At 47.0% G+C, this 21,393-nt stretch overlaps 46 non-coding genes across 46 annotated transcripts; all 46 read right to left on the bottom strand.

Annotated features, from left to right (window-relative positions):
* Positions 1-74: 74 nt before the first annotated feature.
* trnal-cag (transfer RNA leucine (anticodon CAG)) lies at positions 75-157 on the bottom strand. Its single transcript has one exon. It is a non-coding gene; the product is annotated as a tRNA-Leu (tRNA).
* Positions 158-403: 246 nt separating this feature from the next.
* Positions 404-486, bottom strand: trnal-cag (transfer RNA leucine (anticodon CAG)). The gene has a single exon. It is a non-coding gene; the product is annotated as a tRNA-Leu (tRNA).
* A 3,114-nt stretch (positions 487-3,600) lies between these two features.
* trnav-cac (transfer RNA valine (anticodon CAC)) lies at positions 3,601-3,673 on the bottom strand. The gene has a single exon. It is a non-coding gene; the product is annotated as a tRNA-Val (tRNA).
* An 835-nt stretch (positions 3,674-4,508) lies between these two features.
* trnav-aac (transfer RNA valine (anticodon AAC)) lies at positions 4,509-4,582 on the bottom strand. Its single transcript has one exon. It is a non-coding gene; the product is annotated as a tRNA-Val (tRNA).
* Positions 4,583-4,756: 174 nt separating this feature from the next.
* On the bottom strand, positions 4,757-4,829 carry trnav-cac (transfer RNA valine (anticodon CAC)). Its single transcript has one exon. It is a non-coding gene; the product is annotated as a tRNA-Val (tRNA).
* A 136-nt stretch (positions 4,830-4,965) lies between these two features.
* Positions 4,966-5,037, bottom strand: trnad-guc (transfer RNA aspartic acid (anticodon GUC)). Its single transcript has one exon. It is a non-coding gene; the product is annotated as a tRNA-Asp (tRNA).
* A 629-nt stretch (positions 5,038-5,666) lies between these two features.
* On the bottom strand, positions 5,667-5,740 carry trnav-aac (transfer RNA valine (anticodon AAC)). Its single transcript has one exon. It is a non-coding gene; the product is annotated as a tRNA-Val (tRNA).
* Positions 5,741-5,914: 174 nt separating this feature from the next.
* Positions 5,915-5,987, bottom strand: trnav-cac (transfer RNA valine (anticodon CAC)). The gene has a single exon. It is a non-coding gene; the product is annotated as a tRNA-Val (tRNA).
* An 837-nt stretch (positions 5,988-6,824) lies between these two features.
* trnav-aac (transfer RNA valine (anticodon AAC)) lies at positions 6,825-6,897 on the bottom strand. Its single transcript has one exon. It is a non-coding gene; the product is annotated as a tRNA-Val (tRNA).
* Positions 6,898-7,071: 174 nt separating this feature from the next.
* trnav-cac (transfer RNA valine (anticodon CAC)) lies at positions 7,072-7,144 on the bottom strand. Its single transcript has one exon. It is a non-coding gene; the product is annotated as a tRNA-Val (tRNA).
* A 136-nt stretch (positions 7,145-7,280) lies between these two features.
* Positions 7,281-7,352, bottom strand: trnad-guc (transfer RNA aspartic acid (anticodon GUC)). The gene has a single exon. It is a non-coding gene; the product is annotated as a tRNA-Asp (tRNA).
* Positions 7,353-7,981: 629 nt separating this feature from the next.
* Positions 7,982-8,055, bottom strand: trnav-aac (transfer RNA valine (anticodon AAC)). Its single transcript has one exon. It is a non-coding gene; the product is annotated as a tRNA-Val (tRNA).
* A 174-nt stretch (positions 8,056-8,229) lies between these two features.
* Positions 8,230-8,302, bottom strand: trnav-cac (transfer RNA valine (anticodon CAC)). Its single transcript has one exon. It is a non-coding gene; the product is annotated as a tRNA-Val (tRNA).
* Positions 8,303-8,438: 136 nt separating this feature from the next.
* On the bottom strand, positions 8,439-8,510 carry trnad-guc (transfer RNA aspartic acid (anticodon GUC)). Its single transcript has one exon. It is a non-coding gene; the product is annotated as a tRNA-Asp (tRNA).
* Positions 8,511-9,139: 629 nt separating this feature from the next.
* On the bottom strand, positions 9,140-9,212 carry trnav-aac (transfer RNA valine (anticodon AAC)). Its single transcript has one exon. It is a non-coding gene; the product is annotated as a tRNA-Val (tRNA).
* A 174-nt stretch (positions 9,213-9,386) lies between these two features.
* On the bottom strand, positions 9,387-9,459 carry trnav-cac (transfer RNA valine (anticodon CAC)). The gene has a single exon. It is a non-coding gene; the product is annotated as a tRNA-Val (tRNA).
* Positions 9,460-9,595: 136 nt separating this feature from the next.
* Positions 9,596-9,667, bottom strand: trnad-guc (transfer RNA aspartic acid (anticodon GUC)). Its single transcript has one exon. It is a non-coding gene; the product is annotated as a tRNA-Asp (tRNA).
* A 629-nt stretch (positions 9,668-10,296) lies between these two features.
* Positions 10,297-10,370, bottom strand: trnav-aac (transfer RNA valine (anticodon AAC)). Its single transcript has one exon. It is a non-coding gene; the product is annotated as a tRNA-Val (tRNA).
* A 174-nt stretch (positions 10,371-10,544) lies between these two features.
* On the bottom strand, positions 10,545-10,617 carry trnav-cac (transfer RNA valine (anticodon CAC)). Its single transcript has one exon. It is a non-coding gene; the product is annotated as a tRNA-Val (tRNA).
* A 136-nt stretch (positions 10,618-10,753) lies between these two features.
* Positions 10,754-10,825, bottom strand: trnad-guc (transfer RNA aspartic acid (anticodon GUC)). Its single transcript has one exon. It is a non-coding gene; the product is annotated as a tRNA-Asp (tRNA).
* Positions 10,826-11,454: 629 nt separating this feature from the next.
* trnav-aac (transfer RNA valine (anticodon AAC)) lies at positions 11,455-11,528 on the bottom strand. Its single transcript has one exon. It is a non-coding gene; the product is annotated as a tRNA-Val (tRNA).
* A 174-nt stretch (positions 11,529-11,702) lies between these two features.
* Positions 11,703-11,775, bottom strand: trnav-cac (transfer RNA valine (anticodon CAC)). Its single transcript has one exon. It is a non-coding gene; the product is annotated as a tRNA-Val (tRNA).
* A 136-nt stretch (positions 11,776-11,911) lies between these two features.
* Positions 11,912-11,983, bottom strand: trnad-guc (transfer RNA aspartic acid (anticodon GUC)). The gene has a single exon. It is a non-coding gene; the product is annotated as a tRNA-Asp (tRNA).
* A 629-nt stretch (positions 11,984-12,612) lies between these two features.
* On the bottom strand, positions 12,613-12,685 carry trnav-aac (transfer RNA valine (anticodon AAC)). Its single transcript has one exon. It is a non-coding gene; the product is annotated as a tRNA-Val (tRNA).
* Positions 12,686-12,859: 174 nt separating this feature from the next.
* trnav-cac (transfer RNA valine (anticodon CAC)) lies at positions 12,860-12,932 on the bottom strand. Its single transcript has one exon. It is a non-coding gene; the product is annotated as a tRNA-Val (tRNA).
* Positions 12,933-13,068: 136 nt separating this feature from the next.
* trnad-guc (transfer RNA aspartic acid (anticodon GUC)) lies at positions 13,069-13,140 on the bottom strand. Its single transcript has one exon. It is a non-coding gene; the product is annotated as a tRNA-Asp (tRNA).
* A 629-nt stretch (positions 13,141-13,769) lies between these two features.
* trnav-aac (transfer RNA valine (anticodon AAC)) lies at positions 13,770-13,843 on the bottom strand. Its single transcript has one exon. It is a non-coding gene; the product is annotated as a tRNA-Val (tRNA).
* A 174-nt stretch (positions 13,844-14,017) lies between these two features.
* trnav-cac (transfer RNA valine (anticodon CAC)) lies at positions 14,018-14,090 on the bottom strand. The gene has a single exon. It is a non-coding gene; the product is annotated as a tRNA-Val (tRNA).
* A 136-nt stretch (positions 14,091-14,226) lies between these two features.
* trnad-guc (transfer RNA aspartic acid (anticodon GUC)) lies at positions 14,227-14,298 on the bottom strand. Its single transcript has one exon. It is a non-coding gene; the product is annotated as a tRNA-Asp (tRNA).
* A 629-nt stretch (positions 14,299-14,927) lies between these two features.
* trnav-aac (transfer RNA valine (anticodon AAC)) lies at positions 14,928-15,001 on the bottom strand. Its single transcript has one exon. It is a non-coding gene; the product is annotated as a tRNA-Val (tRNA).
* Positions 15,002-15,175: 174 nt separating this feature from the next.
* On the bottom strand, positions 15,176-15,248 carry trnav-cac (transfer RNA valine (anticodon CAC)). Its single transcript has one exon. It is a non-coding gene; the product is annotated as a tRNA-Val (tRNA).
* A 136-nt stretch (positions 15,249-15,384) lies between these two features.
* Positions 15,385-15,456, bottom strand: trnad-guc (transfer RNA aspartic acid (anticodon GUC)). The gene has a single exon. It is a non-coding gene; the product is annotated as a tRNA-Asp (tRNA).
* Positions 15,457-16,085: 629 nt separating this feature from the next.
* Positions 16,086-16,159, bottom strand: trnav-aac (transfer RNA valine (anticodon AAC)). Its single transcript has one exon. It is a non-coding gene; the product is annotated as a tRNA-Val (tRNA).
* Positions 16,160-16,333: 174 nt separating this feature from the next.
* Positions 16,334-16,406, bottom strand: trnav-cac (transfer RNA valine (anticodon CAC)). The gene has a single exon. It is a non-coding gene; the product is annotated as a tRNA-Val (tRNA).
* Positions 16,407-16,542: 136 nt separating this feature from the next.
* trnad-guc (transfer RNA aspartic acid (anticodon GUC)) lies at positions 16,543-16,614 on the bottom strand. The gene has a single exon. It is a non-coding gene; the product is annotated as a tRNA-Asp (tRNA).
* Positions 16,615-17,243: 629 nt separating this feature from the next.
* Positions 17,244-17,316, bottom strand: trnav-aac (transfer RNA valine (anticodon AAC)). Its single transcript has one exon. It is a non-coding gene; the product is annotated as a tRNA-Val (tRNA).
* A 174-nt stretch (positions 17,317-17,490) lies between these two features.
* trnav-cac (transfer RNA valine (anticodon CAC)) lies at positions 17,491-17,563 on the bottom strand. Its single transcript has one exon. It is a non-coding gene; the product is annotated as a tRNA-Val (tRNA).
* A 136-nt stretch (positions 17,564-17,699) lies between these two features.
* On the bottom strand, positions 17,700-17,771 carry trnad-guc (transfer RNA aspartic acid (anticodon GUC)). Its single transcript has one exon. It is a non-coding gene; the product is annotated as a tRNA-Asp (tRNA).
* Positions 17,772-18,400: 629 nt separating this feature from the next.
* On the bottom strand, positions 18,401-18,473 carry trnav-aac (transfer RNA valine (anticodon AAC)). Its single transcript has one exon. It is a non-coding gene; the product is annotated as a tRNA-Val (tRNA).
* A 174-nt stretch (positions 18,474-18,647) lies between these two features.
* Positions 18,648-18,720, bottom strand: trnav-cac (transfer RNA valine (anticodon CAC)). Its single transcript has one exon. It is a non-coding gene; the product is annotated as a tRNA-Val (tRNA).
* A 136-nt stretch (positions 18,721-18,856) lies between these two features.
* trnad-guc (transfer RNA aspartic acid (anticodon GUC)) lies at positions 18,857-18,928 on the bottom strand. Its single transcript has one exon. It is a non-coding gene; the product is annotated as a tRNA-Asp (tRNA).
* A 629-nt stretch (positions 18,929-19,557) lies between these two features.
* trnav-aac (transfer RNA valine (anticodon AAC)) lies at positions 19,558-19,631 on the bottom strand. Its single transcript has one exon. It is a non-coding gene; the product is annotated as a tRNA-Val (tRNA).
* A 174-nt stretch (positions 19,632-19,805) lies between these two features.
* trnav-cac (transfer RNA valine (anticodon CAC)) lies at positions 19,806-19,878 on the bottom strand. The gene has a single exon. It is a non-coding gene; the product is annotated as a tRNA-Val (tRNA).
* An 838-nt stretch (positions 19,879-20,716) lies between these two features.
* On the bottom strand, positions 20,717-20,789 carry trnav-aac (transfer RNA valine (anticodon AAC)). The gene has a single exon. It is a non-coding gene; the product is annotated as a tRNA-Val (tRNA).
* A 174-nt stretch (positions 20,790-20,963) lies between these two features.
* trnav-cac (transfer RNA valine (anticodon CAC)) lies at positions 20,964-21,036 on the bottom strand. Its single transcript has one exon. It is a non-coding gene; the product is annotated as a tRNA-Val (tRNA).
* A 136-nt stretch (positions 21,037-21,172) lies between these two features.
* Positions 21,173-21,244, bottom strand: trnad-guc (transfer RNA aspartic acid (anticodon GUC)). Its single transcript has one exon. It is a non-coding gene; the product is annotated as a tRNA-Asp (tRNA).
* Positions 21,245-21,393: the final 149 nt, after the last annotated feature.

Below are 21,393 nucleotides of genomic sequence, written 5' to 3' on the forward strand. Positions count from 1 at the left end.
CAATGTGAGGCACCTGGACATGAGAAAGACCTTTGCTTCATGTGTTGAGTACAAAGAGCACTTAAAACTCTTTCTGTCAGAAGTGGGATTCGAACCCACGCCTCCAGGGGAGACTACGACCTGAACGTAGCGCCTTAGACCGCTCGGCCATCCTGACTTGGCTTACGGTAAAAAATGTCACTTTTTTTTTTCACCAGAAAGTCAAAGCTGTACTAGTCAGTACCGCAAATTTTTGATTCAATTGATTCAAAATGAAATATCCAGATGTGGATATTGTGATGCCTCACATAAGAGATGTGAGGCTGTTTTTTTCCTTTCCCCCCAATTACCAATGTGAGGCACCTGGACATGAGAAAGACCTTTGCTTTATGTGTTGAGTACAAAGAGCACTTAAAACTGTGTCTGTCGGAAGTGGGATTCGAACCCACGCCTCCAGGGGAGACTACGACCTGAACGTAGCGCCTTAGACCGCTCGGCCATCCTGACTTGATGTGCTGTAAAAAATGTCACTTTATTTTTTTGCACGAGAACGTCAAAGCTGTACTAGTCAGTGCCGCAAATTTTTGATTCAATTGATTCAATATGAAATATCCCGTGTATTCACACTTATGTATAATAATATGATGAAGTTCTAAAATCAGTTTGTACTCAGAAACAGTCAGAGGCAAAATACCTGGAGTTTTTATTTATTTATTTATTTATCCACAAGTCAGAAGTGAAGAAGCCCTGTGGATGAGAGGTAAAGTGTGTTCAAGTTAAGGCCAGTTGTCTATGGCTAACTCCTAAATTTGTTCGTGAGTGTTATATAGACTTTGCAAAGTTGATATATTCACTATTGGGCTGAGAAAAGCGAGGGGCTCGTTTTCCCAGAGCCTACCATCTAGCCCGGAGCCGGCAACACATAGCAGCGTTGTCCACGGGCGGCATTTCCAAGCCGAGTTTCGTAGCACGTTTGATCAACATATTAAGCGAAGCTAACGGCTACAAACAACCACAACACACGTCGGTTCAAGCAACGGCATTTATTTACTTAACACAGCCCACAGTGAGTTACCCACTGGTTCAGTTACATATTCCATTTAGTTAACAATACTTTCTCTAGTTTATCCAACGCAACACCACACTCACGAGTCGACTGCCAGTCTCCCAGGTCCGTCCGCAAATCCGTCCGCACAGTGGAAGCAGATCCTTATTCTGTCCCAGGACAGTACAATTGGTGTTTGCTAATGACGGGTGGGTGAGTGGACGTGAATACATAGGCAAATGCTAGGGGCGCCGTCATCCGCAGGGGGCGCCGAAAACGGAGAAAAAAAAAAAAAATCACAAAAATTTACCAGTGCCATTATTACTATTATTTCGAAATATTATATAAGCCCACAGCGACATAAAGTCATAGCAAAGATTATTAAATAATGCAGAAGCCTTTTTTCTGGGTGCAACGAGTCGTTGTTCTGTTCCTGCCCTCTGTGAGGGGGGCGGGGTCAAGAGGCCAGCTGCCTGAATCTGACTGGACCGTGACCCAGAGACGAAGAAAAAGATTAATGACACTGTATCGGAATTATGTCCAAAAGACTGAAGCCATCCAGCGCCCAAGGAAGGAAAAGAAGGAAAGAAGAGGAAGAAAAACGTGAAAAAGACTGAGGTACAGTAATGTCAACGTGATGAAGTGCATGAAATTAATAGTTTAATGCATCGTAGTTACCGTTGTTGGAGCAGAGTGTTAGCTTGCTAGCTTACTTCGGACGATAGCAACATTGTTTAATAATCAATAAATAGCTGAGTCGACGTGTGTTAATGTTACTCCACCTTAAATTCATCAGGGACGTTTGGAAACTTAACGTTAGGCCTGTTCAGGTGTTATTTTACAGGTGTCTTTCCTGCTTGTATGTCAGTTAAAATGCTTTTAGTTGTCCATCCCCTTTGTAATAGGGTGGTTGTAAGCCTTTGGTTTTATGTGTCGCAGTTTATGTTTGTTAAAGTTTACATCAGTGTTAAAGTGCAGTTAAAGTGTATTACTGTTAATATTTCATACCTTAGCTTTCCCATATCATTCATAGGCTATATATACATATATTCATTTCACTGCACTTTACTGTTTTTTTTCACTCTGGTTAGACTGAATTGCATTGCAATGACAATAAAGTTGAATGACTCTCATCACATTTTCATTATTAGTCTATATTAGTCTCATGTATAGCACACCAAGTATCTGTGTTTTTATTAAAATGTAACATGCAGTCGTCACATATACTTCTCTTCTCTCTTCAGATGCACTTTTAAAATATTTCAGTACCACCCCCAGTGACACAGCATCAGGTGCTGCTGTCCTTTTTAATTTTATCACTTGTTTCTTTCTTTAGTTTTTATTTGGTGTGATATTTTTTACTCAAAGAAATAAAATCTTGAATACACACATGCAGTTTCTGTGTGATTGTATGAAAGTTGATTGTGAAATTGACTGCTGCGATGCAAGGGGGCGCCAGCTAAAATCTTGCCTAGGGCACCAAATTACTCAGGGCCGGCACTGTGTCTATGGCTATTATAATGATTGTGCTTGGAGAGGTGTTACCTATCCGAGTGAGTTCTCCCAATGAGTAGCTGATTGGTGGGCTTATTTAAAGCTAGTGGGGAGACGGGGTAAGGAACAGTGCTTTCATATGGCTGTAGGTTAGCTTGCTGCGAGGTTGCCTTTTTCATGCCTCTCCAAGGGAGCTAACCCTTCTGACTGGGAGCCATGGCCAGCAATTACGAGGCGTGGTCTGTCTATTTTTGAGCCGAGGACCTTTCGCGTGTTAGGCGAACGTGATGACCACTACACTACGGAAACCCTGCAAAGTGATGCACTGCACTGCACTGTTCACTTTTTGCACATTTCACCTGCAATAACCTTTCTTGTTTTCTGTTTTGTTCATTCGTATTTCAATGTTTGCTGAGAGTCTCGGGAGGAAATTTTGTTATGCTTGCATAATGACAATAAAGAATCTTGAATCTTGAATCAAAGGACACCAGAATTGGTGGAGTACTGGAGAGCTGTACCCCACCAACAGCTCTCCAGTACTGTTGGTGGGGGCTCCAAACGATAGTACGTCTGGAGCGGACGTACTATCTCGCAGGTGAGGCATGAGGGAACGGTTGAGTTTTGATATGAAGGTCCCATGGGACTTCAAGAGTAAAGAGCTCCCCGTCGGGGAATCGAACCCCAGTCTTCCGTGTGACAGGCGGAGATACTGTCCACTATACTAACAAGGACTGCGCCCTCCGACTGGGAGCCATGGCCAGCAATTACGAGGCGTGGTCTGTCTATTTTTGCTGCCAGCCAACAGGCAGACATTGCAAGAGGTGCACTCATTCAGAGTGAACCCCATGTCAGAGTGAATACCTATAGGACCTTTCGCGTGTTAGGCGAACGTGATGACCACTACACTACGGAAACCCTGGTGGGAAAACTGAGATTGTAGATTTTGCCAAAATACAATGAGCCTGATAGCAATAGATGTGTGCTTTGACAGGAGGGAGCAAAAGGTCACATTTTGATAGGTGACAGGCTCTCACTGGGATCAGTTAACATACACACATTCAATGAATCACATGGAAGCAAAATGTTTCCGCTCGGTTTCGAACCGAGGACCTTTTGCGTGTGAAGCAAACGTGATGACCACTACACTACGGAAACCCTGCCAAGGACAGCAGGATTGGTGGAGTACTGGAGAGCTGTACCCCACCAATCTGGAAGACGGACTATCTCGCAGGTGAGGCATCAGGTCGAGTTTTCATATGAAGGTCCCATGGGACTTCAAGAGTAAGGAGCTCCCCGTCGGGGAATCGAACCCCGGTCTTCCGCGTGACAGGCGTAGATACTGTCCACTATACTAACGAGGACTGCGCCTTCTGACTGGGAGCCATGGCGACCGATTACGAGGCGTGGTCTGTCTATTTTTGCTGCCAGCCAACAGGCAGACATTGCAAGAGGTGCACTCATTCAGAGTGAACCCCATGTCAGAGTGAATACCTACCCCAGGGGGTCCTCACTCAGATAATGAAGAAGACCATACATCTCTTCCAAGGAAAGATGAAAGTTACATTCGGAAAGGCCCCATGAGGCCATCTCCAACAGGAACCTTCAGATGAGGCCATGAAAATAAAGAAAGATCGTACACTTCAGGACAGGTCTCCCCCGCAAAGTCATGGCCTTGAGAAGACAAATGCCCTTACTGTGGTCTTTCAGCAAGGATGGGATGAGTCAGGTCAACTGACCATGACAGACTGTGGTCTCCAGTTTGTAAAGTGCAACAGCCAGAGAACCTGTGAAGCTAATTTACTGACTTGTACCACAATGGTTTGCCACTTAAGTACAAGGTTTCTCAGTCTTTGAGTTATCTACTTAACAAATAGAGAAAAGGCACTTGAAATGTAGTTGCGGTTGTCAAAGTCCATCAATCCTATTATTTGTTGATCAAGGCAAGGGTGAGCAAATTTTTTTTTACCCATGGAGACTTTAAACACAGTGCTGTTTCCGCTCGGTTTCGAGCAAAAGGACCTTTCGCGTGTTAGGCGAACGTGATGACCACTACACTACGGAAACCCTGGTGGGAAAACTGAGATTGTAGATTTTGCCAAAATACAATGAGCCTGATAGCAATAGATGTGTGCTTTGACAGGAGGGAGCAAAAGGTCACATTTTGATAGGTGACAGGCTCTCACTGGGATCAGTTAACATACACACATTCAATGAATCACATGCACTGCGGAAGCAAATTGTCTCCGCTCGGTTTCGAACCGAGGACCTTTTGCGTGTGAAGCAAACGTGATGACCACTACACTACGGAAACCCTGCCAAGGACACCAGGATTGGTGGAGTACTGGAGAGCTGTACCCCACCAATGTGGAGCAGACGTACTATCTCGCAGGTGAGGCATCAGGTCGAGTTTTGATATGAAGGTCCCATGGGACTTCAAGAGTAAAGAGCTCCCCGTCGGGGAATCGAACCCCGGTCTTCCGCGTGACAGGCGGAGATACTGTCCACTATACTAACGAGGACTGCGCCTTCTGACTGGGAGCCATGGCCACCGATTACGAGGCGTGGTCTGTCTATTTTTGCTGCCAGCCAACAGGCAGACATTGCAAGAGGTGCACTCATTCAGAGTGAACCCCATGTCAGAGTGAATACCTACCCCAGGGGGTCCTCACTCAGATAATGAAGAAGACCATACATCTCTTCCAAGGAAAGATGAAAGTTACATTCGGAAAGGCCCCATGAGGCCATCTCCAACAGGAACCTTCAGATGAGGCCATGAAAATAAAGAAAGATCGTACACTTCAGGACAGGTCTCCCCCGCAAAGTCATGGCCTTGAGAAGACAAATGCCCTTACTGTGGTCTTTCAGCAAGGATGGGATGAGTCAGGTCAACTGACCATGACAGACTGTGGTCTCCAGTTTGTAAAGTGCAACAGCCAGAGAACCTGTGAAGCTAATTTACTGACTTGTACCACAATGGTTTGCCACTTAAGTACAAGGTTTCTCAGTCTTTGAGTTATCTACTTAACAAATAGAGAAAAGGCACTTGAAATGTAGTTGCGGTTGTCAAAGTCCATCAATCCTATTATTTGTTGATCAAGGCAAGGGTGAGCAAATTTTTTTTTACCCATGGAGACTTTAAACACAGTGCTGTTTCCGCTCGGTTTCGAGCAAAAGGACCTTTCGCGTGTTAGGCGAACGTGATGACCACTACACTACGGAAACCCTGGTGGGAAAACTGAGATTGTAGATTTTGCCAAAATACAATGAGCCTGATAGCAATAGATGTGTGCTTTGACAGGAGGGAGCAAAAGGTCACATTTTGATAGGTGACAGGCTCTCACTGGGATCAGTTAACATACACACATTCAATGAATCACATGCACTGCGGAAGCAAATTGTCTCCGCTCGGTTTCGAACCGAGGACCTTTTGCGTGTGAAGCAAACGTGATGACCACTACACTACGGAAACCCTGCCAAGGACACCAGGATTGGTGGAGTACTGGAGAGCTGTACCCCACCAATGTGGAGCAGACGTACTATCTCGCAGGTGAGGCATCAGGTCGAGTTTTGATATGAAGGTCCCATGGGACTTCAAGAGTAAAGAGCTCCCCTTCGGGGAATCGAACCCCGGTCTTCCGCGTGACAGGCGGAGATACTGTCCACTATACTAACGAGGACTGCGCCTTCTGACTGGGAGCCATGGCCACCGATTACGAGGCGTGGTCTGTCTATTTTTGCTGCCAGCCAACAGGCAGACATTGCAAGAGGTGCACTCATTCAGAGTGAACCCCATGTCAGAGTGAATACCTACCCCAGGGGGTCCTCACTCAGATAATGAAGAAGACCATACATCTCTTCCAAGGAAAGATGAAAGTTACATTCGGAAAGGCCCCATGAGGCCATCTCCAACAGGAACCTTCAGATGAGGCCATGAAAATAAAGAAAGATCGTACACTTCAGGACAGGTCTCCCCCGCAAAGTCATGGCCTTGAGAAGACAAATGCCCTTACTGTGGTCTTTCAGCAAGGATGGGATGAGTCAGGTCAACTGACCATGACAGACTGTGGTCTCCAGTTTGTAAAGTGCAACAGCCAGAGAACCTGTGAAGCTAATTTACTGACTTGTACCACAATGGTTTGCCACTTAAGTACAAGGTTTCTCAGTCTTTGAGTTATCTACTTAACAAATAGAGAAAAGGCACTTGAAATGTAGTTGCGGTTGTCAAAGTCCATCAATCCTATTATTTGTTGATCAAGGCAAGGGTGAGCAATTTTTTTTTTACCCATGGAGACTTTAAACACAGTGCTGTTTCCGCTCGGTTTCGAGCCGAGGACCTTTCGCGTGTTAGGCGAACGTGATGACCACTACACTACGGAAACCCTGGTGGGAAAACTGAGATTGTAGATTTTGCCAAAATACAATGAGCCTGATAGCAATAGATGTGTGCTTTGACAGGAGGGAGCAAAAGGTCACATTTTGATAGGTGACAGGCTCTCACTGGGATCAGTTAACATACACACATTCAATGAATCACATGCACTGCGGAAGCAAATTGTTTCCGCTCGGTTTCGAACCGAGGACCTTTTGCGTGTGAAGCAAACGTGATGACCACTACACTACGGAAACCCTGCCAAGGACACCAGGATTGGTGGAGTACTGGAGAGCTGTACCCCACCAATGTGGAGCAGACGTACTATCTCGCAGGTGAGGCATCAGGTCGAGTTTTGATATGAAGGTCCCATGGGACTTCAAGAGTAAAGAGCTCCCCGTCAGGGAATCGAACCCCGGTCTTCCGCGTGACAGGCGGAGATACTGTCCACTATACTAACGAGGACTGCGCCTTCTGACTGGGAGCCATGGCCACCGATTACGAGGCGTGGTCTGTCTATTTTTGCTGCCAGCCAACAGGCAGACATTGCAAGAGGTGCACTCATTCAGAGTGAACCCCATGTCAGAGTGAATACCTACCCCAGGGGGTCCTCACTCAGATAATGAAGAAGACCATACATCTCTTCCAAGGAAAGATGAAAGTTACATTCGGAAAGGCCCCATGAGGCCATCTCCAACAGGAACCTTCAGATGAGGCCATGAAAATAAAGAAAGATCGTACACTTCAGGACAGGTCTCCCCCGCAAAGTCATGGCCTTGAGAAGACAAATGCCCTTACTGTGGTCTTTCAGCAAGGATGGGATGAGTCAGGTCAACTGACCATGACAGACTGTGGTCTCCAGTTTGTAAAGTGCAACAGCCAGAGAACCTGTGAAGCTAATTTACTGACTTGTACCACAATGGTTTGCCACTTAAGTACAAGGTTTCTCAGTCTTTGAGTTATCTACTTAACAAATAGAGAAAAGGCACTTGAAATGTAGTTGCGGTTGTCAAAGTCCATCAATCCTATTATTTGTTGATCAAGGCAAGGGTGAGCAAATTTTTTTTTACCCATGGAGACTTTAAACACAGTGCTGTTTCCGCTCGGTTTCGAGCAAAAGGACCTTTCGCGTGTTAGGCGAACGTGATGACCACTACACTACGGAAACCCTGGTGGGAAAACTGAGATTGTAGATTTTGCCAAAATACAATGAGCCTGATAGCAATAGATGTGTGCTTTGACAGGAGGGAGCAAAAGGTCACATTTTGATAGGTGACAGGCTCTCACTGGGATCAGTTAACATACACACATTCAATGAATCACATGCACTGCGGAAGCAAATTGTCTCCGCTCGGTTTCGAACCGAGGACCTTTTGCGTGTGAAGCAAACGTGATGAACACTACACTACGGAAACCCTGCCAAGGACACCAGGATTGGTGGAGTACTGGAGAGCTGTACCCCACCAATGTGGAGCAGACGTACTATCTCGCAGGTGAGGCATCAGGTCGAGTTTTGATATGAAGGTCCCATGGGACTTCAAGAGTAAAGAGCTCCCCGTCGGGGAATCGAACCCCGGTCTTCCGCGTGACAGGCGGAGATACTGTCCACTATACTAACGAGGACTGCGCCTTCTGACTGGGAGCCATGGCCACCGATTACGAGGCGTGGTCTGTCTATTTTTGCTGCCAGCCAACAGGCAGACATTGCAAGAGGTGCACTCATTCAGAGTGAACCCCATGTCAGAGTGAATACCTACCCCAGGGGGTCCTCACTCAGATAATGAAGAAGACCATACATCTCTTCCAAGGAAAGATGAAAGTTACATTCGGAAAGGCCCCATGAGGCCATCTCCAACAGGAACCTTCAGATGAGGCCATGAAAATAAAGAAAGATCGTACACTTCAGGACAGGTCTCCCCCGCAAAGTCATGGCCTTGAGAAGACAAATGCCCTTACTGTGGTCTTTCAGCAAGGATGGGATGAGTCAGGTCAACTGACCATGACAGACTGTGGTCTCCAGTTTGTAAAGTGCAACAGCCAGAGAACCTGTGAAGCTAATTTACTGACTTGTACCACAATGGTTTGCCACTTAAGTACAAGGTTTCTCAGTCTTTGAGTTATCTACTTAACAAATAGAGAAAAGGCACTTGAAATGTAGTTGCGGTTGTCAAAGTCCATCAATCCTATTATTTGTTGATCAAGGCAAGGGTGAGCAATTTTTTTTTTACCCATGGAGACTTTAAACACAGTGCTGTTTCCGCTCGGTTTCGAGCCGAGGACCTTTCGCGTGTTAGGCGAACGTGATGACCACTACACTACGGAAACCCTGGTGGGAAAACTGAGATTGTAGATTTTGCCAAAATACAATGAGCCTGATAGCAATAGATGTGTGCTTTGACAGGAGGGAGCAAAAGGTCACATTTTGATAGGTGACAGGCTCTCACTGGGATCAGTTAACATACACACATTCAATGAATCACATGCACTGCGGAAGCAAATTGTTTCCGCTCGGTTTCGAACCGAGGACCTTTTGCGTGTGAAGCAAACGTGATGACCACTACACTACGGAAACCCTGCCAAGGACACCAGGATTGGTGGAGTACTGGAGAGCTGTACCCCACCAATGTGGAGCAGACGTACTATCTCGCAGGTGAGGCATCAGGTCGAGTTTTGATATGAAGGTCCCATGGGACTTCAAGAGTAAAGAGCTCCCCGTCAGGGAATCGAACCCCGGTCTTCCGCGTGACAGGCGGAGATACTGTCCACTATACTAACGAGGACTGCGCCTTCTGACTGGGAGCCATGGCCACCGATTACGAGGCGTGGTCTGTCTATTTTTGCTGCCAGCCAACAGGCAGACATTGCAAGAGGTGCACTCATTCAGAGTGAACCCCATGTCAGAGTGAATACCTACCCCAGGGGGTCCTCACTCAGATAATGAAGAAGACCATACATCTCTTCCAAGGAAAGATGAAAGTTACATTCGGAAAGGCCCCATGAGGCCATCTCCAACAGGAACCTTCAGATGAGGCCATGAAAATAAAGAAAGATCGTACACTTCAGGACAGGTCTCCCCCGCAAAGTCATGGCCTTGAGAAGACAAATGCCCTTACTGTGGTCTTTCAGCAAGGATGGGATGAGTCAGGTCAACTGACCATGACAGACTGTGGTCTCCAGTTTGTAAAGTGCAACAGCCAGAGAACCTGTGAAGCTAATTTACTGACTTGTACCACAATGGTTTGCCACTTAAGTACAAGGTTTCTCAGTCTTTGAGTTATCTACTTAACAAATAGAGAAAAGGCACTTGAAATGTAGTTGCGGTTGTCAAAGTCCATCAATCCTATTATTTGTTGATCAAGGCAAGGGTGAGCAAATTTTTTTTTACCCATGGAGACTTTAAACACAGTGCTGTTTCCGCTCGGTTTCGAGCAAAAGGACCTTTCGCGTGTTAGGCGAACGTGATGACCACTACACTACGGAAACCCTGGTGGGAAAACTGAGATTGTAGATTTTGCCAAAATACAATGAGCCTGATAGCAATAGATGTGTGCTTTGACAGGAGGGAGCAAAAGGTCACATTTTGATAGGTGACAGGCTCTCACTGGGATCAGTTAACATACACACATTCAATGAATCACATGCACTGCGGAAGCAAATTGTCTCCGCTCGGTTTCGAACCGAGGACCTTTTGCGTGTGAAGCAAACGTGATGACCACTACACTACGGAAACCCTGCCAAGGACACCAGGATTGGTGGAGTACTGGAGAGCTGTACCCCACCAATGTGGAGCAGACGTACTATCTCGCAGGTGAGGCATCAGGTCGAGTTTTGATATGAAGGTCCCATGGGACTTCAAGAGTAAAGAGCTCCCCGTCGGGGAATCGAACCCCGGTCTTCCGCGTGACAGGCGGAGATACTGTCCACTATACTAACGAGGACTGCGCCTTCTGACTGGGAGCCATGGCCACCGATTACGAGGCGTGGTCTGTCTATTTTTGCTGCCAGCCAACAGGCAGACATTGCAAGAGGTGCACTCATTCAGAGTGAACCCCATGTCAGAGTGAATACCTACCCCAGGGGGTCCTCACTCAGATAATGAAGAAGACCATACATCTCTTCCAAGGAAAGATGAAAGTTACATTCGGAAAGGCCCCATGAGGCCATCTCCAACAGGAACCTTCAGATGAGGCCATGAAAATAAAGAAAGATCGTACACTTCAGGACAGGTCTCCCCCGCAAAGTCATGGCCTTGAGAAGACAAATGCCCTTACTGTGGTCTTTCAGCAAGGATGGGATGAGTCAGGTCAACTGACCATGACAGACTGTGGTCTCCAGTTTGTAAAGTGCAACAGCCAGAGAACCTGTGAAGCTAATTTACTGACTTGTACCACAATGGTTTGCCACTTAAGTACAAGGTTTCTCAGTCTTTGAGTTATCTACTTAACAAATAGAGAAAAGGCACTTGAAATGTAGTTGCGGTTGTCAAAGTCCATCAATCCTATTATTTGTTGATCAAGGCAAGGGTGAGCAAATTTTTTTTTACCCATGGAGACTTTAAACACAGTGCTGTTTCCGCTCGGTTTCGAGCAAAAGGACCTTTCGCGTGTTAGGCGAACGTGATGACCACTACACTACGGAAACCCTGGTGGGAAAACTGAGATTGTAGATTTTGCCAAAATACAATGAGCCTGATAGCAATAGATGTGTGCTTTGACAGGAGGGAGCAAAAGGTCACATTTTGATAGGTGACAGGCTCTCACTGGGATCAGTTAACATACACACATTCAATGAATCACATGCACTGCGGAAGCAAATTGTCTCCGCTCGGTTTCGAACCGAGGACCTTTTGCGTGTGAAGCAAACGTGATGACCACTACACTACGGAAACCCTGCCAAGGACACCAGGATTGGTGGAGTACTGGAGAGCTGTACCCCACCAATGTGGAGCAGACGTACTATCTCGCAGGTGAGGCATCAGGTCGAGTTTTGATATGAAGGTCCCATGGGACTTCAAGAGTAAAGAGCTCCCCGTCGGGGAATCGAACCCCGGTCTTCCGCGTGACAGGCGGAGATACTGTCCACTATACTAACGAGGACTGCGCCTTCTGACTGGGAGCCATGGCCACCGATTACGAGGCGTGGTCTGTCTATTTTTGCTGCCAGCCAACAGGCAGACATTGCAAGAGGTGCACTCATTCAGAGTGAACCCCATGTCAGAGTGAATACCTACCCCAGGGGGTCCTCACTCAGATAATGAAGAAGACCATACATCTCTTCCAAGGAAAGATGAAAGTTACATTCGGAAAGGCCCCATGAGGCCATCTCCAACAGGAACCTTCAGATGAGGCCATGAAAATAAAGAAAGATCGTACACTTCAGGACAGGTCTCCCCCGCAAAGTCATGGCCTTGAGAAGACAAATGCCCTTACTGTGGTCTTTCAGCAAGGATGGGATGAGTCAGGTCAACTGACCATGACAGACTGTGGTCTCCAGTTTGTAAAGTGCAACAGCCAGAGAACCTGTGAAGCTAATTTACTGACTTGTACCACAATGGTTTGCCACTTAAGTACAAGGTTTCTCAGTCTTTGAGTTATCTACTTAACAAATAGAGAAAAGGCACTTGAAATGTAGTTGCGGTTGTCAAAGTCCATCAATCCTATTATTTGTTGATCAAGGCAAGGGTGAGCAATTTTTTTTTTACCCATGGAGACTTTAAACACAGTGCTGTTTCCGCTCGGTTTCGAGCCGAGGACCTTTCGCGTGTTAGGCGAACGTGATGACCACTACACTACGGAAACCCTGGTGGGAAAACTGAGATTGTAGATTTTGCCAAAATACAATGAGCCTGATAGCAATAGATGTGTGCTTTGACAGGAGGGAGCAAAAGGTCACATTTTGATAGGTGACAGGCTCTCACTGGGATCAGTTAACATACACACATTCAATGAATCACATGCACTGCGGAAGCAAATTGTTTCCGCTCGGTTTCGAACCGAGGACCTTTTGCGTGTGAAGCAAACGTGATGACCACTACACTACGGAAACCCTGCCAAGGACAACGGGATTGGTGGAGTACTGGAGAGCTGTACCCCACCAATCTGGAGCGGACGTACTATCTCGCAGGTGAGGCATCAGGTCGAGTTTTGATATGAAGGTCCCATGGGACTTCAAGAGTAAAGAGCTCCCCGTCGGGGAATCGAACCCCGGTCTTCCGCGTGACAGGCGGAGATACTGTCCACTATACTAACGAGGACTGCGCCTTCTGACTGGGAGCCATGGCGACCGATTACGAGGCGTGGTCTGTCTATTTTTGCTGCCAGCCAACAGGCAGACATTGCAAGAGGTGCACTCATTCAGAGTGAACCCCATGTCAGAGTGAATACCTACCCCAGGGGGTCCTCACTCAGATAATGAAGAAGACCATACATCTCTTCCAAGGAAAGATGAAAGTTACATTCGGAAAGGCCCCATGAGGCCATCTCCAACAGGAACCTTCAGATGAGGCCATGAAAATAAAGAAAGATCGTACACTTCAGGACAGGTCTCCCCCGCAAAGTCATGGCCTTGAGAAGACAAATGCCCTTACTGTGGTCTTTCAGCAAGGATGGGATGAGTCAGGTCAACTGACCATGACAGACTGTGGTCTCCAGTTTGTAAAGTGCAACAGCCAGAGAACCTGTGAAGCTAATTTACTGACTTGTACCACAATGGTTTGCCACTTAAGTACAAGGTTTCTCAGTCTTTGAGTTATCTACTTAACAAATAGAGAAAAGGCACTTGAAATGTAGTTGCGGTTGTCAAAGTCCATCAATCCTATTATTTGTTGATCAAGGCAAGGGTGAGCAAATTTTTTTTTACCCATGGAGACTTTAAACACAGTGCTGTTTCCGCTCGGTTTCGAGCAAAAGGACCTTTCGCGTGTTAGGCGAACGTGATGACCACTACACTACGGAAACCCTGGTGGGAAAACTGAGATTGTAGATTTTGCCAAAATACAATGAGCCTGATAGCAATAGATGTGTGCTTTGACAGGAGGGAGCAAAAGGTCACATTTTGATAGGTGACAGGCTCTCACTGGGATCAGTTAACATACACACATTCAATGAATCACATGCACTGCGGAAGCAAATTGTCTCCGCTCGGTTTCGAACCGAGGACCTTTTGCGTGTGAAGCAAACGTGATGACCACTACACTACGGAAACCCTGCCAAGGACACCAGGATTGGTGGAGTACTGGAGAGCTGTACCCCACCAATGTGGAGCAGACGTACTATCTCGCAGGTGAGGCATCAGGTCGAGTTTTGATATGAAGGTCCCATGGGACTTCAAGAGTAAAGAGCTCCCCGTCGGGGAATCGAACCCCGGTCTTCCGCGTGACAGGCGGAGATACTGTCCACTATACTAACGAGGACTGCGCCTTCTGACTGGGAGCCATGGCCACCGATTACGAGGCGTGGTCTGTCTATTTTTGCTGCCAGCCAACAGGCAGACATTGCAAGAGGTGCACTCATTCAGAGTGAACCCCATGTCAGAGTGAATACCTACCCCAGGGGGTCCTCACTCAGATAATGAAGAAGACCATACATCTCTTCCAAGGAAAGATGAAAGTTACATTCGGAAAGGCCCCATGAGGCCATCTCCAACAGGAACCTTCAGATGAGGCCATGAAAATAAAGAAAGATCGTACACTTCAGGACAGGTCTCCCCCGCAAAGTCATGGCCTTGAGAAGACAAATGCCCTTACTGTGGTCTTTCAGCAAGGATGGGATGAGTCAGGTCAACTGACCATGACAGACTGTGGTCTCCAGTTTGTAAAGTGCAACAGCCAGAGAACCTGTGAAGCTAATTTACTGACTTGTACCACAATGGTTTGCCACTTAAGTACAAGGTTTCTCAGTCTTTGAGTTATCTACTTAACAAATAGAGAAAAGGCACTTGAAATGTAGTTGCGGTTGTCAAAGTCCATCAATCCTATTATTTGTTGATCAAGGCAAGGGTGAGCAAATTTTTTTTTACCCATGGAGACTTTAAACACAGTGCTGTTTCCGCTCGGTTTCGAGCAAAAGGACCTTTCGCGTGTTAGGCGAACGTGATGACCACTACACTACGGAAACCCTGGTGGGAAAACTGAGATTGTAGATTTTGCCAAAATACAATGAGCCTGATAGCAATAGATGTGTGCTTTGACAGGAGGGAGCAAAAGGTCACATTTTGATAGGTGACAGGCTCTCACTGGGATCAGTTAACATACACACATTCAATGAATCACATGCACTGCGGAAGCAAATTGTCTCCGCTCGGTTTCGAACCGAGGACCTTTTGCGTGTGAAGCAAACGTGATGACCACTACACTACGGAAACCCTGCCAAGGACACCAGGATTGGTGGAGTACTGGAGAGCTGTACCCCACCAATGTGGAGCAGACGTACTATCTCGCAGGTGAGGCATCAGGTCGAGTTTTGATATGAAGGTCCCATGGGACTTCAAGAGTAAAGAGCTCCCCGTCGGGGAATCGAACCCCGGTCTTCCGCGTGACAGGCGGAGATACTGTCCACTATACTAACGAGGACTGCGCCTTCTGACTGGGAGCCATGGCCACCGATTACGAGGCGTGGTCTGTCTATTTTTGCTGCCAGCCAACAGGCAGACATTGCAAGAGGTGCACTCATTCAGAGTGAACCCCATGTCAGAGTGAATACCTACCCCAGGGGGTCCTCACTCAGATAATGAAGAAGACCATACATCTCTTCCAAGGAAAGATGAAAGTTACATTCGGAAAGGCCCCATGAGGCCATCTCCAACAGGAACCTTCAGATGAGGCCATGAAAATAAAGAAAGATCGTACACTTCAGGACAGGTCTCCCCCGCAAAGTCATGGCCTTGAGAAGACAAATGCCCTTACTGTGGTCTTTCAGCAAGGATGGGATGAGTCAGGTCAACTGACCATGACAGACTGTGGTCTCCAGTTTGTAAAGTGCAACAGCCAGAGAACCTGTGAAGCTAATTTACTGACTTGTACCACAATGGTTTGCCACTTAAGTACAAGGTTTCTCAGTCTTTGAGTTATCTACTTAACAAATAGAGAAAAGGCACTTGAAATGTAGTTGCGGTTGTCAAAGTCCATCAATCCTATTATTTGTTGATCAAGGCAAGGGTGAGCAAATTTTTTTTTACCCATGGAGACTTTAAACACAGTGCTGTTTCCGCTCGGTTTCGAGCAAAAGGACCTTTCGCGTGTTAGGCGAACGTGATGACCACTACACTACGGAAACCCTGGTGGGAAAACTGAGATTGTAGATTTTGCCAAAATACAATGAGCCTGATAGCAATAGATGTGTGCTTTGACAGGAGGGAGCAAAAGGTCACATTTTGATAGGTGACAGGCTCTCACTGGGATCAGTTAACATACACACATTCAATGAATCACATGCACTGCGGAAGCAAATTGTCTCCGCTCGGTTTCGAACCGAGGACCTTTTGCGTGTGAAGCAAACGTGATGACCACTACACTACGGAAACCCTGCCAAGGACACCAGGATTGGTGGAGTACTGGAGAGCTGTACCCCACCAATGTGGAGCAGACGTACTATCTCGCAGGTGAGGCATCAGGTCGAGTTTTGATATGAAGGTCCCATGGGACTTCAAGAGTAAAGAGCTCCCCGTCGGGGAATCGAACCCCGGTCTTCCGCGTGACAGGCGGAGATACTGTCCACTATACTAACGAGGACTGCGCCTTCTGACTGGGAGCCATGGCCACCGATTACGAGGCGTGGTCTGTCTATTTTTGCTGCCAGCCAACAGGCAGACATTGCAAGAGGTGCACTCATTCAGAGTGAACCCCATGTCAGAGTGAATACCTACCCCAGGGGGTCCTCACTCAGATAATGAAGAAGACCATACATCTCTTCCAAGGAAAGATGAAAGTTACATTCGGAAAGGCCCCATGAGGCCATCTCCAACAGGAACCTTCAGATGAGGCCATGAAAATAAAGAAAGATCGTACACTTCAGGACAGGTCTCCCCCGCAAAGTCATGGCCTTGAGAAGACAAATGCCCTTACTGTGGTCTTTCAGCAAGGATGGGATGAGTCAGGTCAACTGACCATGACAGACTGTGGTCTCCAGTTTGTAAAGTGCAACAGCCAGAGAACCTGTGAAGCTAATTTACTGACTTGTACCACAATGGTTTGCCACTTAAGTACAAGGTTTCTCAGTCTTTGAGTTATCTACTTAACAAATAGAGAAAAGGCACTTGAAATGTAGTTGCGGTTGTCAAAGTCCATCAATCCTATTATTTGTTGATCAAGGCAAGGGTGAGCAATTTTTTTTTTACCCATGGAGACTTTAAACACAGTGCTGTTTCCGCTCGGTTTCGAGCCGAGGACCTTTCGCGTGTTAGGCGAACGTGATGACCACTACACTACGGAAACCCTGGTGGGAAAACTGAGATTGTAGATTTTGCCAAAATACAATGAGCCTGATAGCAATAGATGTGTGCTTTGACAGGAGGGAGCAAAAGGTCACATTTTGATAGGTGACAGGCTCTCACTGGGATCAGTTAACATACACACATTCAATGAATCACATGCACTGCGGAAGCAAATTGTTTCCGCTCGGTTTCGAACCGAGGACCTTTTGCGTGTGAAGCAAACGTGATGACCACTACACTACGGAAACCCTGCCAAGGACAACGGGATTGGTGGAGTACTGGAGAGCTGTACCCCACCAATCTGGAGCGGACGTACTATCTCGCAGGTGAGGCATCAGGTCGAGTTTTGATATGAAGGTCCCATGGGACTTCAAGAGTAAAGAGCTCCCCGTCGGGGAATCGAACCCCGGTCTTCCGCGTGACAGGCGGAGATACTGTCCACTATACTAACGAGGACTGCGCCTTCTGACAGGGAGCCATGGCCACCGATTACGAGGCGTGGTCTGTCTATTTTTGCTGCCAGCCAACAGGCAGACATTGCAAGAGGTGCACTCATTCAGAGTGAACCCCATGTCAGAGTGAATACCTACCCCAGGGGGTCCTCACTCAGATAATGAAGAAGACCATACATCTCTTCCAAGGAAAGATGAAAGTTACATTCGGAAAGGCCCCATGAGGCCATCTCCAACAGGAACCTTCAGATGAGGCCATGAAAATAAAGAAAGATCGTACACTTCAGGACAGGTCTCCCCCGCAAAGTCATGGCCTTGAGAAGACAAATGCCCTTACTGTGGTCTTTCAGCAAGGATGGGATGAGTCAGGTCAACTGACCATGACAGACTGTGGTCTCCAGTTTGTAAAGTGCAACAGCCAGAGAACCTGTGAAGCTAATTTACTGACTTGTACCACAATGGTTTGCCACTTAAGTACAAGGTTTCTCAGTCTTTGAGTTATCTACTTAACAAATAGAGAAAAGGCACTTGAAATGTAGTTGCGGTTGTCAAAGTCCATCAATCCTATTATTTGTTGATCAAGGCAAGGGTGAGCAATTTTTTTTTTACCCATGGAGACTTTAAACACAGTGCTGTTTCCGCTCGGTTTCGAGCCGAGGACCTTTCGCGTGTTAGGCGAACGTGATGACCACTACACTACGGAAACCCTGGTGGGAAAACTGAGATTGTAGATTTTGCCAAAATACAATGAGCCTGATAGCAATAGATGTGTGCTTTGACAGGAGGGAGCAAAAGGTCACATTTTGATAGGTGACAGGCTCTCACTGGGATCAGTTAACATACACACATTCAATGAATCACATGCACTGCGGAAGCAAATTGTTTCCGCTCGGTTTCGAACCGAGGACCTTTTGCGTGTGAAGCAAACGTGATGACCACTACACTACGGAAACCCTGCCAAGGACAACGGGATTGGTGGAGTACTGGAGAGCTGTACCCCACCAATCTGGAGCGGACGTACTATCTCGCAGGTGAGGCATCAGGTCGAGTTTTGATATGAAGGTCCCATGGGACTTCAAGAGTAAAGAGCTCCCCGTCGGGGAATCGAACCCCGGTCTTCCGCGTGACAGGCGGAGATACTGTCCACTATACTAACGAGGACTGCGCCTTCTGACAGGGAGCCATGGCCACCGATTACGAGGCGTGGTCTGTCTATTTTTGCTGCCAGCCAACAGGCAGACATTGCAAGAGGTGCACTCATTCAGAGTGAACCCCATGTCAGAGTGAATACCTACCCCAGGGGGTCCTCACTCAGATAATGAAGAAGACCATACATCTCTTCCAAGGAAAGATGAAAGTTACATTCGGAAAGGCCCCATGAGGCCATCTCCAACAGGAACCTTCAGATGAGGCCATGAAAATAAAGAAAGATCGTACACTTCAGGACAGGTCTCCCCCGCAAAGTCATGGCCTTGAGAAGACAAATGCCCTTACTGTGGTCTTTCAGCAAGGATGGGATGAGTCAGGTCAACTGACCATGACAGACTGTGGTCTCCAGTTTGTAAAGTGCAACAGCCAGAGAACCTGTGAAGCTAATTTACTGACTTGTACCACAATGGTTTGCCACTTAAGTACAAGGTTTCTCAGTCTTTGAGTTATCTACTTAACAAATAGAGAAAAGGCACTTGAAATGTAGTTGCGGTTGTCAAAGTCCATCAATCCTATTATTTGTTGATCAAGGCAAGGGTGAGCAAATTTTTTTTTACCCATGGAGACTTTAAACACAGTGCTGTTTCCGCTCGGTTTCGAGCAAAAGGACCTTTCGCGTGTTAGGCGAACGTGATGACCACTACACTACGGAAACCCTGGTGGGAAAACTGAGATTGTAGATTTTGCCAAAATACAATGAGCCTGATAGCAATAGATGTGTGCTTTGACAGGAGGGAGCAAAAGGTCACATTTTGATAGGTGACAGGCTCTCACTGGGATCAGTTAACTTACACACATTCAATGAATCACATGCACTGAGGAAGCAAATTGTCTCCGCTCGGTTTCGAACCGAGGACCTTTTGCGTGTGAAGCAAACGTGATGACCACTACACTACGGAAACCCTGCCAAGGACACCAGGATTGGTGGAGTACTGGAGAGCTGTACCCCACCAATGTGGAGCAGACGTACTATCTCGCAGGTGAGGCATCAGGTCGAGTTTTGATATGAAGGTCCCATGGGACTTCAAGAGTAAAGAGCTCCCCGTCGGGAAATCGAACCCCGGTCTTCCGCGTGACAGGCGGAGATACTGTCCACTATACTAACGAGGACTGCGCCTTCTGACTGGGAGCCATGGCGACCGATTACGAGGCGTGGTCTGTCTATTTTTGCTGCCAGCCAACAGGCAGACATTGCAAGAGGTGCACTCATTCAGAGTGAACCCCATGTCAGAGTGAATACCTACCCCAGGGGGTCCTCACTCAGATAATGAAGAAGACCATACATCTCTTCCAAGGAAAGATGAAAGTTACATTCGGAAAGGCCCCATGAGGCCATCTCCAACAGGAACCTTCAGATGAGGCCATGAAAATAAAGAAAGATCGTACACTTCAGGACAGGTCTCCCCCGCAAAGTCATGGCCTTGAGAAGACAAATGCCCTTACTGTGGTCTTTCAGCAAGGATGGGATGAGTCAGGTCAACTGACCATGACAGACTGTGGTCTCCAGTTTGTAAAGTGCAACAGCCAGAGAACCTGTGAAGCTAATTTACTGACTTGTACCACAATGGTTTGCCACTTAAGTACAAGGTTTCTCAGTCTTTGAGTTATCTACTTAACAAATAGAGAAAAGGCACTTGAAATGTAGTTGCGGTTGTCAAAGTCCATCAATCCTATTATTTGTTGATCAAGGCAAGGGTGAGCAAATTTTTTTTTTACCCATGGAGACTTTAAACACAGTGCTGTTTCCGCTCGGTTTCGAGCCGAGGACCTTTCGCGTGTTAGGCGAACGTGATGACCACTACACTACGGAAACCCTGGTGGGAAAACTGAGATTGTAGATTTTGCCAAAATACAATGAGCCTGATAGCAATAGATGTGTGCTTTGACAGGAGGGAGCAAAAGGTCACGTTTTGATAGGTGACAGGCTCTCACTGGGATCAGTTAACATACACACATTCAATGAATCACATGCACTGCGGAAGCAAATTGTTTCCGCTCGGTTTCGAACCGAGGACCTTTTGCGTGTGAAGCAAACGTGATGACCACTACACTACGGAAACCCTGCCAAGGACACCAGGATTGGTGGAGTACTGGAGAGCTGTACCCCACCAATCTGGAGCGGACGTACTATCTCGCAGGTGAGGCATCAGGTCGAGTTTTGATATGAAGGTCCCATGGGACTTCAAGAGTAAAGAGCTCCCCGTCGGGGAATCGAACCCCGGTCTTCCGCGTGACAGGCGGAGATACTGTCCACTATACTAACGAGGACTGCGCCTTCTGACTGGGAGCCACGGCCACCGATTACGAGGCGTGGTCTGTCTATTTTTGCTGCCAGCCAACAGGCAGACATTGCAAGAGGTGCACTCATTCAGAGTGAACCCCATGTCAGAGTGAATACCTACCCCAGGGGGTCCTCA

The sequence above is a fragment of the Solea solea genome, chromosome 18 (genome assembly GCF_958295425.1).
Source record: "Solea solea chromosome 18, fSolSol10.1, whole genome shotgun sequence".
Classification (NCBI taxonomy): Eukaryota; Metazoa; Chordata; class Actinopteri; order Pleuronectiformes; family Soleidae; genus Solea; species Solea solea.